The sequence below is a fragment of the Dermacentor variabilis genome, chromosome 2 (genome assembly GCF_050947875.1).
Source record: "Dermacentor variabilis isolate Ectoservices chromosome 2, ASM5094787v1, whole genome shotgun sequence".
Taxonomy (NCBI): Eukaryota; Metazoa; Arthropoda; class Arachnida; order Ixodida; family Ixodidae; genus Dermacentor; species Dermacentor variabilis.
Window position 1 is genome coordinate 135,836,186 of NC_134569.1, and position 15,314 is coordinate 135,851,499.

At 46.0% G+C, this 15,314-nt stretch overlaps 1 long non-coding RNA gene across 1 annotated transcript in view; it reads right to left on the reverse strand.

Annotated features, from left to right (window-relative positions):
- Nucleotides 1–11,020: 11,020 nt before the first annotated feature.
- The window catches only part of LOC142570989 (uncharacterized), a 51,501-nt gene continuing 47,207 nt past the window's right edge, over nucleotides 11,021–15,314 (reverse strand). The window contains exon 3 of the long non-coding RNA XR_012825730.1: nucleotides 11,021–12,318. This is a non-coding gene — a long non-coding RNA (uncharacterized LOC142570989). The remainder of the gene's footprint in view (nucleotides 12,319–15,314) is intronic.

Sequence of the window (15,314 nt, forward strand, 5' to 3'; positions counted from 1 at the left end):
GTTTCTTGGCAGCCGTGAGTGTGGGGTCGCGTGGAGGAAAAATGCGCCTACTTAGACGAGCGGAAAAAAAAAGGAATTTCCTGGTCGATTTCTGCCCAGCGGCCAGTGACGCTTATGCATACGAGACGTAGCGCGTTTTGAAGTGAAAAAAAAAAAGAGAGGGAGAGAGATGGAAAACCCGTGCGTGTTCGCGAACGAGAAGAAGAGCGAAGAAGCGAAAGGTTGGAGGAAGTCTTTACAGCGGGGCGGGCTTTCGTCAATGCGAGCGCGGCGGACACCCAAGGTTGTGTGGCGTCCCCGATTGGTTTATGCGCATTTGCGATACTCTGCAGCTCGGAGCTCGCACAGAAACCATTAGAGTGTAACCCTGCTGGTATCTCTTTCGTTACGCCGTCTCTCTCTCTCTCTCTCTCTCTCTCTCTCTCTCTCTCTCTCTCTTTCTCCCTCCCTGTGCGCTCGCGGTACTTTCAGTGTGTCAGGATACTTCGTAAAAAAAGGAAGGGGGAAAAAAAGAAAAAGTCAGTCCCTCTTTTCTAATGCATGTGCCGAGCGCGTGATTCGACCACCTGCGGTAATATACGCACAACCCGGCATTCAATATATATATATATATGTATGTATACAAGTTAGCGCTGGCTGTAGTTGATCGCACGGCTAGGTTTATCTATCACACAGATGGGCTAGATATATCATAGGACACCGGGTGGGGAAAAACAAACCAAATATTAAAAAAAATCACGACAGGAAATATTTTTTCGCTGGCTTATAAATTTTGCCTGCAGCATGGTTTCAGGATGTTGCGCGTGCTGGTGTCCCTCCGTTTGAACCGAAAGCGCTGAGGAGGAAGGTGTTACAACATTAACTGCTTGTTCCGGGAGTCCTTGAGTTCCATATCTGTCACGACGATGTTTTCGCGCAAATTCTCATCAGTCTCTTAAACTGCACAGCCTCCTGACGATCGCTGATTAAATTACCTTTCTTGAGCCAAGGCTTCCGCAGTCCGGCTGCATCCCGGAGAGACCTGCCGCGTATTTTCTGTTCCAACCGCTCTCTTACTCTTTTTTTTTCCCACATAATATCCAAATTATTGGGTTTTACGTGCCAAAACCACTTTCTGATTATGAGGCACGCCGTAGTGGAGGACTCCGGAAATTTCGACCACCTGGGGTTGTTTAACGTGCACCTAAATCTAAGTACACGGGAGTTTTCGCATTTCGCCCCCATCGAAATACGGCCGCCATGGCCGGGATTCGATCCCGCGACCTCGTGCTCAGCAGCCCAACACCATAGCCACTGAGCAACCATGGCGGGTCCCACTTATTATCCACGATAACAAAACCATGGGTGAGCGTTCTCGCGTATAAATCGAATAAGAAGGTCACAAGCACTGTGAAACCAGCGGTACATTCACAGCGGCGACAGCTGCAGCGTTAGTCCCATATAGCCTGAGGCCAGCATTCGCAAACCAACCTTGTTTTCTATTTTATCTTCCCGTACTTTACAGCTGCTTAAAGTGTGTCGCAAATAAAGCATAGCGCGCCTTTATCGAACTTATGTTTACTTTAAAAGTTGAACGGTCTCACATTATACTACCACTGGCGTTCACTTACGCGCGCTCACCATTTTTTATTTATTTTTTATTTTTGTATACGCGGAGAGGTTTTGACCAGTCCAAGGTGCCAGGAGTGCAAGTCTGGTCCAGCAATTTAGCTAGTAGGGCTTGGCGCAAGCAACTGGTTGAAAGGAAAGCCGTGGAAGGGTGCACCGACATCATTTTTTCGCGGTTTACGTATCTCGCGCTATGTGCGCTAGGGGTCGCTCGCGACATTAACAGGGTTGAGTTACCGTATATAGCAGCGTAGAGATCCCTGAATATGGGTGTGCTTGCGATAACCTTAAGTAATTTTTTTTTTAAATTGCCTGTGGCAGATACCATAATTCTAGTCCTTGAGCTGGCCCTCCTGAAAGGGCGGACATTACTTGGATGAAATATCAAAATGTGTAATTTACTAATTAACAAATAAGTCACGAATTGTGAGTTTAACTAATTACTTAACGACACACATGGCAATTTATAAATTATAACCGGTGAGAATGCAAGGCATCTATTTCCGAGATGCGCGCCACAAAAAACTCGCGGCACAAATGAACAGTCGTTCCAGTTACTCTCAAGTGTAACAAAACGCCGTTTTGTGCATTGAAGCGCAAAGGCAACTGGACCGCCGATGTATTTCTTTGCAAAGTTCGGAAACTAATATATCGAAACTGGAGTCGTCCCGAGAATTCGTTCCAAGTGGTATCCTTGCGAACTCTATGTTGACAGTTTTTGTCAATTGGAATGCATGTGCTCCGTAAGTTAGTTCGTTCAATAACTAAGTATTAAATTTTTGCAAGCTACTCGTTTATGCATTTCGATTTTTTGGTGCAAATAATATTGTGCAAACTGATCCCTCAAATGCTACCTTCTTACAGACTCATTCCGAACGCAGGAAAAGAAAATGCTTCAAACCAGCACGTCAACATCGGTAGCCACACACTTGCTCTATGCCTTGACATGAACTTTCGGGCCTCGAGCTGCTGCTGCTGTTGGTATCGGTGTCTAAAAACGAATCATCGCCCTGTCTTTTCTCGCGTATTTCTTTTTATATACTTCGTTCGCTTCGACGAAGATGGCGATCTTATGTGCAACATACGGTCTTGAGTTCGATACCCTGCTTCGGCAGTATAGCACACCCTTGGAGCTGGAATGCAAAAGCACTAGTGTACTGTGCTTTGTGTAGCACAGTACACTAGCACATAATCCAAGATGGTGAAAATCAGTCCGGCATCCTCCATTACGGCGTCCCTCATGGCGTGTGCATTAATAGCTTTGATGTTAAACTCCATCAATCAAGCTTCAAAAAATTAAAGGCCAACTAACGCAATATTGGACAGCGCAAAAAGTGCTGGTTTCAAACAGTGTAAGTCTAGCATACATCCTCCGTGAAAAAAAAAATTACTTTCGAAATGCGAGTGACCCTCGAAATAAGATAGACATTTGTGATACCGAAACCGGAAAAAGAAAAAAAGGAAGAGAGAGACGGCCGTGATTACCACTCGCCGGAAGTCACGAAAAATCCATAATTTCGAGGACCAGTGCGACCTCCGAGAACATATACCGAAGGCGCGCTGGAAATCTCGGAGGTGATGCGCTGTCGTTCGCGTCACGTCCGCTAAACAGCAGGTGCACGCGTCGTCTGCTTAATGCTACACATAGAGAGATAGCAAAAGGGATAAATGAAAGGCAGGGAGGTTAGCCATACAGTACTGAGCCCGGTTGGCTACCCTGCACCGGGAGAAAAGGGAATGGAGGAGGAAAAGTTCAAAGGAAGGCAAAGTCCACTCTGCTTGTATCTCCGTCGTAGCGACACTTCTCTGGTCCACGTTAGTCAGTGAATCAGACAACCACTAGCACAGCAGCTTTGCCAAAATTGCTTCCATAGTGTGCACCCCTCATTTATGGCCAACTTAGCCAAAGTTTTGTTGCATTTGGCTTTAAGCTGTCGCCGCGGTAATACTGCTCTCGGGTACGTCGTCGCGGGCGCATGTGGCATTGGACGACTAGTGTCCCTGTATATGCTCCTTGCGTGAGCATATACAGGGACACTATGGACGAGCACACGGCCAGTGCGCATGTTCATCGCTACGTGAGTACTGGCACGGTATTATTGAACTCGGTAACCCGGCAGCGTTTCTTCCTCAACACGAGGAAGCTGCAGACGGCTTCAGTAGATCACGCACCGTCATTGGCCTTCTGGTCTTGGCGTTTGCAAGCGCGTGGCTTCCTTAATTTGTTTGTCAAGCGATCAAGCGAGCACGTCCGCGTTACAGCACTTCCTGAGGCGTTGCGCACGCAACTTCTGGTTTTATTCCGCCGCCTGGATCGTCAAGTTTCACACACACACACACACATATATATATATATATATATATATATATATATATATATATATATATATATATATATACTTTTTTTCTTTTTAATAATCCGGGGGTTTTACGTGCCAGAACAGCGAGCTCGTTGTGAGCTGCGAGCCCCGGATTAATTTTCGTCATATGAGGTTCTGTAACGCGCACCGAATGCATGGTGCACGTTGATTGCGCCCCCAGCGGAATGCAGCCGCGGCGACAGGGGTTGAACCCGCGACCTCGTACTCAGCAGCGCAATGACATAGCCACTGGGCCACCGCGGCGTATTTCCATATGACTGAATTACCGTTTTCGCCGGGCATTCAAAACATAATGAAATCGCGGTGAGCGCTGTGCACCCCGCCCCCCTCCTTTTTTAAAGATATTCCATACGCTGTCGGCCTTCACGTGTGCAGTCACGGCTAATGAGCACCAAATCCCTTCTGTATTTAATCTATAGGAGGCGTTGCGTGAGCGAAAACGTAGCGTCCTTCCCCAAATGATGCCGCGGGTTGCCATTGAGGTCCTCTATAATCACAATGTTTGAATCTAAGCTTTAATCTAAGCGCAACGGTTTCATGTCTGTACAGTATTGCTGTATAACGGCTCCAGAGGACGTGATATAGCCCGGAAAAACACCGATTACTGTTTGGCTCTTTTTCAGCTTCTCTGCTTGTATTTTTGCTGCAGTATTCAATCTAACCGTCGTGCAGCAACTAGTCCAGCAAGCTGTAATTTATTATAAAACTCGCAGCTTGCTGCATGTATCCCGCTGTAGTCCGTAACTAATGTAACATCACCAATCTGCGTATTTTATCAGTCGCGCCTGCTTCTTAAAAAGGACATTCTGCTTCCTTCGTCGCATCACACCGTATATACGGCGCCGTAAGTTGTCGGCTATGTTTGAGTGTCATCTCCTCACAGTATTTCAAGTCTTGTGATGCGTGATCAAGCTTGCACGGTTGGCCGTGCTTATGAAATATTGCTAGTTTATGTTCGTCACAGCTTGGCATATACGCACCAGCAGCCTTCCTTGTCTGGCGTCAACCACGTGACAACGTGGAACGACTACTCAGTTTCCGAGACCCTCTGCGCAAAGTCGGCAGCCCTCCGATAAGCGTCGTCTAATTCGCAATAACCGTTCGCGTCACTGAAGCTGATACGAGATCCTTCGCACTTTTCGTTATCATTTTCTTCCGTCGCTTTGATTGCGGCCTCGCCTCTTCCGGCTTATAACTACTCGAGGTCGTCGCAGGTACGTTTGGCGCGACGAAATGACGAAGGACAGGACAGTGATAACACGAGAGCACGTGCAGGCAGTGTGAGCGACGCTGTCCTTGCACTGCCCTGTCCTTCGTGCGGTCTGCGACAATAAGGGTTACCACCACGAACAAGTCCTTGCACACCGTACACAGTTGCCCATTCATGGCCTATTCGTGACGCGGCTCTGCAAACGGACTCGAACACCGTAGAGGAGTGCGCACAGATTGGCTGGAGGTGAGCTGGGGGTGGGCTGGTTGTGGGCTGGGGGTTATACTTGAACAGCGCTACGGTGTTGTGCCGTATTAGCACGTCCCTGCACACGGTAAGGCGAACTACCAGCGACCGCCAACGTGCAGCTCCGGGCAATGCATCGTTTGCCTCCGGCTATTTTCCTCTTCCCTCCCGCTCCTTCCTATCTTCCATTTCTATGCTTCTGCCTTCTTCTTTCGGATGAGTAGGCAGGCGTTGTGCCCCTTTCGGAGGCACTTGATAGCCTACCCCTCGCTTTCCCTTTCCTCTTTATTATTATTATTATTATTATTATTATTATTATTATTATTATTATTATTATTATTATTATTATTATTATTATTATTATTATTATTAAATAAATAAATAAATAAATAAATAAATAAATAAACGTTCCCAGGAACAGCTTCAAAGGTCCTGGTGATGGCGCACTCGGCTGAATAATGCACAGGAATAACAGTGCACGCCCACACACAGATACACACGCGCGCACATTAAAAAAAACATATAATTTCGCGAATACAGATTTAAACAGATCATAAAATGTGTACACGAAGAGAATACAAAACAAAAGTGGAGAAAAAGAAAGAAGGATTACTGAAAAATGGAACGCGCAGATATGATAGTTTTTGTGCAGTTTTATTTTATTATTTATTTACAAATACTGCTGGTCTCGTAGGGGAGACATATAGCAGGAGTGGGTGCATACATTAGTAAAAACAAATAGCATGGGCAGCGTAGAAATAGATAACACAGAAGTATTAAAAACAGATCAACAGGTCAAATTGTTAGGCAACTGAACAACGGACTCTTCAATAGACAATGTGCGAAGTGAGCCGTCCAATTGATTCCAAATTTCAACAGTTAGCGGGGGAAAAAGAAGAAAATTACAAGCAGTCTATATGCGGTTTGAAAAGAACAATGTTTAATGGGTGGTTCCCTCGGGTTGCACGTGCGCTTGAGGGCACAAATGAGAAGGGTTCCTGAATTCCAGATGACGTGTGAACGATGTTGTGCAGCATGATGATACGTTCGCGTGTGCGCCTATGCTCTAACATTTGCAAAGGTAGAGTGTGCATATGTGAAGAAGGTGAAAAGTTGCGATCGTACCGGCCGAAGATGAATCGTATTGCATTTTTTTAAAACTGATTCTAAGCGGTCAATGTCACGGGCGTGATGAGGGGACCAAACAGTTTAGGCGTACTCCAGGATCGGTCAAACTAGTGATTTGTAAGCAGTTAATTTGCATTCCTCTGTGGCATTTTTTTAAGGTTCGTTGAAGGTTCGTTAAATTACTGAAGTTCCTCTGCAACTTTTTTCGGGAAATATTAAAATTAGGCGTGAAGATGCCCAGGCACTCTGAATGGGCGTTATATGTCGCCTGCACTCTAGATAGAGGGCCGCAAAAATCTCAAGGCTGAAAGGCGCGCTGTTTCTTTGTGCCTTTCCGCGGAATGTAGCAGTGCACATTAGAACGCAAGTGCGCGAGCGGCAGATTTTTTTTCCCGGTGTTAATTTGTGGAGAAGAAGAACATCCAATTTCTTGCGTCTACAGGTGAGGGTAGGTAACGTGAGTGTCTGTATTAGCTCTATATATGAAGATGAAAGGCTTTTGGCAGAATCAATGTTTAACCATAGATGTCAACTTTTTATGCACATTTTCGAGAAGTTCACAATTTGACCTACAAGTGCCGCCCCAAACAACGGAGGCTTACTCAAGAACTGGAAAGCGTACGTTCTTATATAAAGTTACAAATGGCCCAGGTTATCTGAAGTCCCCCGTCACCCGACATACTGTGCCGAGCGTTCTAAGTGCACGCTGCCTCGTCTTTCGAGCGTGGGGTGAGAAACTCGAAGAGCCATCGAAGTACGCTCCAAGTTCTTTCGTTCCCTGAGGTCTTGGCACGAGAGCGTCTTTAACGCTATATGGAAATACACTGCTATTAGCCTTCCGCGTGGAGCTTGCAACTTTCGTTTTTGATGCATTTATGGCCGGCTTGTTTCCAGCGCACCACGACGCAAAATTCGCGATGTCCTTCTGAAGAGCGGCGCAATCATTAACATTTTTTACCGCTTTGAAAAGTTTCGCGTCATCAGCATATACCAAAATTGAAGAGTTTTGAAGGACTGCCGAAACGTCGTTAGCAAACCGCGAGAAAGGAAGAAGGCCCAGGACAGACCCTTGAGCTACACTCCACTTGCAACCGCATGAAGTTCTGACGACTGACCGTTTACGCTGACGTAGCAGTACCGGTCGGTGGTGGTGGTGGTGGTGGTGGTGGTGGTGGTGGTGAGAAGAATTACTCGTACGAGCGCTTTGTAAACCCTCGTGTGTGGGTGCGCACAACTCAACCCTGCTTGGCACAGACTTTTCGAAAACGGCAGTACAGAGCAACAAGAAAGCTTCCGTGCTCCGGGTCTCAAAGCGACGCGCGAAGTGCAACGCGAACCCAACGGCGATGTCGCGTGTGCTTTGTTTTTAAAGCGAAGTTTTCTTTGCCTTTTTCTTCTTCTTTCCCACTGCTGCTGCAGCAGCGGCTACTACTGTCCGGCACAATGCGTCGGGGGGGAGGGGGGGAGGGTTGTTCAGAGCGTGTATATACACGAAAGGAGCGTGGCAGAGAAGAAAAGAGACGTGATGAACTCGTTTGGACCGCACCGCGTCCAATGTGCACAATGCCCTCCGTAGCTCTCAGGTCGTCATCACATTATGGGCTCTTGACAGCTGTAATTATCCGTGATCCCCCGCAGGCGTCTATCCTTCTACCAACGTGCAAGTCCAGAGGGAAGCTAGATAGAACGGAAGAGAGGAGAGGGGAGAGGTGGCAGAGAATAGGCACAATCGATGTAGTCGCGAAACGAGTGAATACAGCCTTACCACTCTTCGCTCGCAGTTCCCATACAAATACAAGGGGGGAGGTGACGCGAGAAGGCAAGGAAACGCTGGACAAACTTAAGTTCACGGTACGGTACGGTGCGTTTCTGCTATTTCTGAAAAATAAAGCCATGCAAATATGTCTAGCGGACAACTTACGCAGGGTGTGCAGAGGCAGAGCTACATTAATTAAAGCGCACCGCAGGGTCTAGCCGACACAACGGAAGCGGTCGCACGTCAAATCAACATTTCTGTGCCCGCCGAGATCGCTTTGCGGCTAGGGCATTTGCTCTAGGTCGCGGATTTTACCGAGGCAGCTGCATTTCGACGGGGGCGAAATAAAAAACGCTCGCGCACTTTGATTTAGGGACACGTTAAAGAACACCGCGGTGTCAAAATTGATCCGCGGAGTCCGCCACTACGGCGTGCGTCATAATCCGAGTGTGGTTTCGACACGTACAGCCTTATAATCGAATTCAATTTTAATGCTTCTGCGACGATGCGATGTGCCATGTGAGGTAATGACAATGCTCAACCCTTTCAGAAGTTATGAAATATGGCGCACAACAAAGCCTCGAGCAAACACCTCTCACTGTGTGTTCTGTGTACTACGCAGACGAACAGAGTGGTGCACGCAAGTTAACGTTTAACATCAACTCACCACTCTCGTGTTGGACAAAACGTTGAGATTAAACATTCGCCGTCAACATCACCGCTAATTATGGTCAATCAAAGCAAACAACACAGAAAGCTTCGCTTACATCGATTCCTACAGTGCATAGGATCTGCATAATTTTTTCTTTTTTTCTTTTTTGTTGGGGGAGGGGGCATATTTGAAATAACTTGTACATACTTAGGGCCACCGTTACGGATTCCCTGCCTCAGCCACCCCCAGTAATAGCTAAGAAATATCGCGAAGCTGTCATGGTGAACCCACGACAAACTGATAGCGATGAAAGCTTGCGGCAAGGTAGCGGCAGAATACGTAACAGGTGAATTCAGGCGTTGCTTTCGGACAAATCTTTTAAATATATGTATATATCGTTCCGTGTGCAGTTAGAAAGTCTCATTCTTGTGATCATTGCGTCCGTATTCGTCTTCGCCCGTGTGTGCAGTGCGATCTTCTAGTATCGGATTACTACATTTTTCCAATTCATTCCATCGGTCATTCAAATCTTCCTGGCCCGTTGGAAGACTTCTCGCGATATAGTGACACATCGTGTACAACACAGCATTCAATTCTGCGAAAAAGGGGTACAAAGTGATTGAAGCTGTCATGTGGAACTATAGCGGAGAATACTATTATAGCCTTCAATATAAATAGGGAAAAGGTTAGTGAAAATGCCCCACTTGATTAAGCGGGTGCCCTCTAAACGCAACGTTTAAAACAACGCTCTAATAGCTGCTTTGTACAATAGGGTACGGGATAAGCTTCATTTAATTATTTTCTTCAGCGATTGGCAAAGTATATGTTTTTCTTTCTTGAAATAGGATATGAATGACTTCTCTACGATTCAAGGAATGCCGTAAGACCAACCTTATCCCTCTGACTTACCTTGAACACGAGTTACGCTGTTCTGAAGTTGAAACTCGAAATATATTTTTTTTTTCTGGCACTTAACTTTGAAGTCTTGCAACTGTTGTTCTAGGTCTTAGGGCATTCGTTAAATTATACTAAAGTCACTGATACCTCGTTAACCGAAATTACAGGAAGTAATATTTTGCAAGTCTTTGCAGAACATTGTTTAATGGAAGCTCGCGTAAAATTAGAACCGAGGGTAAGAACAAAAAAATAAATGGACTGCATATTCAAAATAAGCCCATATCATATACATACATATAGGTACAAGTTTTCAGCACCGTAACATGAACATATCTTTTATTATTATTTCTCATCTTCTTTTTTTCACGTCCACTTCTCCCTGCAACTTTGCTTCATTCGTACCACCAACATTTTCGAACATGCGAACATTATCTCATTCGCGGCGACGTCATACCAGCGCATTTGTGTCTCGCGCCCACATTTTGTACATTCACGCATCAGCCAAAACACTGCATACGTCAGGTCGTTACGACGGGAAAGCACCTGCGCCATTAGTATCGCGATCAGAATCACCTATGTAGATCCAGGGAGGCCTGCACTTCCAGGTGAACGCAACGAAACGATAGTAAGGTACCGCCGCTAGTGACGTTTGTTTGTCGCGGTGTTTTCTGAGCGGCCGCTTATATTAGTGCGCCATTAGGCGCCGTGGTCTGTACGGCCGCATCTTGTTTCCTCATTGCGGTCCGCCGCGACAGCGCCTGCGCCTCTTCTACCTACCGTCACTGTCGTGACGGCCTGCGCAGGAAAGAAATAAAAATAAAAGAGAGAGAGAGAGAGAGAGAGCCTCACAAATTAAAACCTTTCGGCGCAACTTCCTCCAAACTAGCCGACAAGCAGTAGCGCGAGCTCTTGCACGTCGAGCGCGCTCCTGAAAACCAAAACACGCGCGTGTCCAAGAAAGTGCGTCGTAGCCGCGTTTAACGGCGGTACGCACGCGCACGCACCTGTCAAGCCCACGAGTAACGAACGAATCGAAATAACGGCGTCTATCAAATAAAACCCACCAAGATACTAGCCACAACGAATGCAGACTTCGCGGAGTCTTATCTGTTTTGCTCTTCCTTTCGTCTCTCTCTCTCTCTCTCTCTCTCTCTCTCTCTCTCTCTCGCGCGCAGTGCTGTCTTTTTGCTTGCTTTGTTTCCTCAGGATTTCACTCTCCGAGAACGCATAGCTTCCGTGCGTTTGCCCCTTTCTCATTCACTCTTGCATACTATCCCTGCCTTCTCTCAAACTCTGCATTTGCCACGAGATAACGTTACAGTGAAAAGGCGGCTTCGTGCTTCCATCTGGCGGGTAGCCTGCTAACCGTCCAGGCGGAAGCGATTTTGTTGGCAACGTAATGGAAACAAGAACAAGATACTCAGAGGGTATTTACGATTCACTCAGCCTCCAAGACCTTCTCTCTCGCGCTCACCCCTCACCTCCGTCTCTGTCAACCCGTCCTGTATTCTTCCACTCGCTTTTTTCTTTTATTCTACATATTTTATTGTTCATTGGTTTTTGCCATTTTTCACTGTCCTTGTGAGGTTCTTTAAATGTTCGTTTCCTCGGAAAACACGGTCGCGTGGTGGCCGGCATAGCGCTTTTGTGTGCACCCACTATTGAAAGGTAGGTCGCAGCCCTGCGCCTAGCCGTCCTTTATTGCTTCTTTGATTCTTCTTCTCTTTGAGCGACGAAAGCCTGCGGTCGTCGCCGCGCTGTTTTGTTTTCCCGACGTCATTCGTGACGAGCCGAAGGCGTCACCGCTTGGCACGCGAGAAAAAGACGAGGCGAAGAAATTGCGTGCGCGTGAATGGCGTAGGTGCGCAGCTTCCAGTGACATCCAACGTTTATTGTTTTCATTTTTCCTCCTTTTATTTTTTTCCTTTCAGGAGTCATTGTTTCATTGCGAAGGAAACTTAAAGGAGGCGCCGCGGATAGCGGGATAAAGAAAAGAAAGTGGCTGCAACGTGATAACAACGATCGGGTTAGCCTTACTAAGAAGATGTCGGCAGCGCGAAAACGCGGGGAATAAGAAATTCTTCCTGTCTACCTGTGCTACGAACGTGTTCTTAGCAATGGCATACCAACAGGCCCAAACCATTGTCATGACGGGTTATGTTGCTGCTCAGCAGGCCCAAACCAACAGGCCCAAACCATTGTCATGACGGGTTATGTTGCTGCTCAGTATTACATGCTATTGATGAAGAATGCGCATGGAGCTAAAAACTGGGCTCGGCAAATGAAGGAGGTTCAGGAACGGATGGAGCCGGACCGGCCAGAAAGGACGATGAAAAGAAAAGCACGGCAGTGCCTTCCCACATTGCCGTCGTATCCTCGGCGTACTCGGATTTCATGATTTCATGAGAGAGTCGCACGCCGCTGAGGCAACAGCTAGCGGCTGAAAAGAAAAAAAAAAGAAAAAGAAACTTCTTTATTGGGCCAATCCCGGAGATAGTACAAAGCCGCCTCAATAAAATTACTTAATTTTCAGGATTGAGCTCTCTTATTATTTCGCACTTGTAATTTAAGGTAAAAGCATGCACGGTCGGCGTTTTGTTTCATGAAATGTGGTTGTGAGCTGCCATTCTCAAAATTCTGAGGAATAATTTTGTGAAGAATGTAAAACCTGGTATGTGCAACTTTAGGTATAGGATGGTGTGGAAATATAACCCGCATATACCACATGTAAAATAGCAAAGCGTGGCAAATAACATACATATACCTGAATAACATATACGGAAGCTCACGGCGACGCCGACGCCGACGACAGAGGCAAAAATTGGAGTGTCCATACAGTTGCTATCGCAATAATAATAAATACGTAACCTCACGGCGACGGCCACGCCACGGCAAAAATTTGCTTGGTGTGTCCATATATAATTGCTATCGCAATAAAACTGAACACTACCTGAAGCCACATGGTTGACTAGGAGAGGGAAGGAGGGAGTAAGTGAACTGTCTTATGCGGTCTTGAGCGACATAGAGAACAGGGAAATATTTTACCTCATTGGCGAATGAACAACTATATTCTTGTTTGAACACTGTAGTTGTAGTTATTACCTGGGAGGTCAACGGGTTATCCTTAGTTTACCGGAGTTTAGTGAGCGCTATCTTCGTTCAATGCTCCTTTCAGTATTGTTAGCCCTCGCATGTCGTCGAACCATGTGATAACCGTCAGTTAGCCTAACGACGTGACGGACTCATTTAAGCCTCCGCACGGCAGTGCCATTGAAAGCATGAGGCGTCCTTGCAGACATAAGCTGTTTTTACAGCGAAGCTGTTTATGGCTAGGTTCTGGCGGATCTCGTCTCCATGGGCAAAGGCCAACAATTTTTCATATGTGGGCCGATCCCGAAGATAGTGCAACACCGGGCCGACCCACGGCGGAGGTGCAGTTCGCCGTGGGTCGAGCTGTGAATGTGGGGCCATTAAGGGCCCCACATTCACAGCTTTTTGCTGGTCATCCTTCTTCACAGAGTGGAAGGGCACTGAACTTTTCAACCTGAGAAAGTAACCAAGACGAAGCACATGACATCATGCATTCAGTGTCTTCGTTTACTCCATTTCATTCATTCAACTTCAATCGTCAAAAGGAGAGGACAGTGCTAAATGCCGCACCAGCGGTATGACCGGATTCCCGACTCTCTATAATATACATGGCAGACCAGCAATTGCGGACATGACCGCCATTTGCTGAACAAAATACATTGGGAATAATGGACACAACCATGACACGCAAAGTACGTACATAAATTGGCAACTGCATAAACAAAATACTTATCTGCAAACCGGAAGCAAGCACTCGAATGGTACATTCAGGAGACACCTTAGTTGTTGTACACCATGTTTTGACAGAAATACTTAATGGCTTTGGTAAAGACAAATAGACGACTGAAAATCGAAATGCTCCTTGAATAACTTGTTTAGTACCACAGGCACTGTGAAACGCAGTGACTGTTTAAAACAGTATGTTGTTGGTTCGGAACTATGATTGTCCTTGTATTTGTTGTCGATATATGGCCTCAACGCATCCATGGCTAAACTTCGTCTTTTTCATACTTTCGCTTGTTCTTCTTCTTCTTCTTTTTCTTCTTCTTCCTCTTCTTCTTCTTCTTCTTCTCTTCTTCTTCTCAGGTTAACTAAAGCTATGATTTTCCGATTTTACCAATCACTTCCTCAGAGCTGACATTAGCTGAACCTGAACTGTTTCGTGATAACGGCTCTTCTGGAGCGCAGTAAACATGATTAGACTTCATAAACAGCCTTCACCAGCTGCACAAGCTTCCGTCTGTTAGTGTTCATTCGGAATGGGACGCGTCATCTTTCACCCCTTCCTAATTTGGCGTGGATTGTCGGACATGCGGCCAGGCTTTTCTTTGCCAAACTATATTAGCCTTCACTCCGCCAGCGGTTAATTTACGAATTTCTAAGGCACTTCCAATAGCGAAGTTTCCAAAAAATAACCGAATGCCAGTATTCGCGAAAAACAGCCTTCGGATATCGCATTGAATACTTAATTTGTTGTCATTTCTAAACAAATTTTAGTATATAATATATTTGGTTGGAGTCCCGTCTCGTAAAACCGTTTACTTACATTATTCGATGTACGCATGTAATACACCTTAGAACTGCGCGTCCAGTCATACGAAGAGCTTGTAAATGACACTTTCAGCATCTTCGTGCACCATGACATCGTGTACCACGACAAAGGCTTTGTTTCGCTCATTTTGTGCTCCGTGACAACGGCAGTAACCAAACAATAAAACTGTGCGCAACCACATGCACACACAGTCTCGCCTTCATCGAAGCAGGCAAGTGCGAAACTACAGCACTGTGTGTCGATTTAAACAGATGCAACCGGGTGACATCGCTTCATAGCATATGTTGATAGTTGATACGGCGGACATGTTCATATCAGATGGTGTACTGTGGCTAGTTACCCTCGCCGCAAATTACATTAGGCTGGGTCAAGAGACTTGTCCAGGTATTGGGCTCTGAACCTAGGCGTGACAAAATATCGAACACTCGTACACCTCTACGAATTTCCCAAATACAACGCGTCTTTTTCCATTCTTTTTTTTTTTTTATTCAGTTTCATGACCGTGTACTCAATAAAGTACCCCGTAATAAAATTAGAACCGAAACATATAAATGGTGTTGAGAGGGAGTAATAATTTAAGAGGTTTCTACTTTTTGATGCAGTGTGTGCGGCTATCTTACGTCTCCCTTCTTTATCAACGCCAGCTGAGGTCTCCATTGTCCCGTTTGCCAACAAGAACGCAAACATCACTCTGCGACGATGTTTGCGATTTCTAGGAAATGTTCTCGTGTGAAAGCAACATTGTTTTTTGTTTAAGCAGCTCTTAAGAGAAAAGAATGGAAGGTCAAGATGCA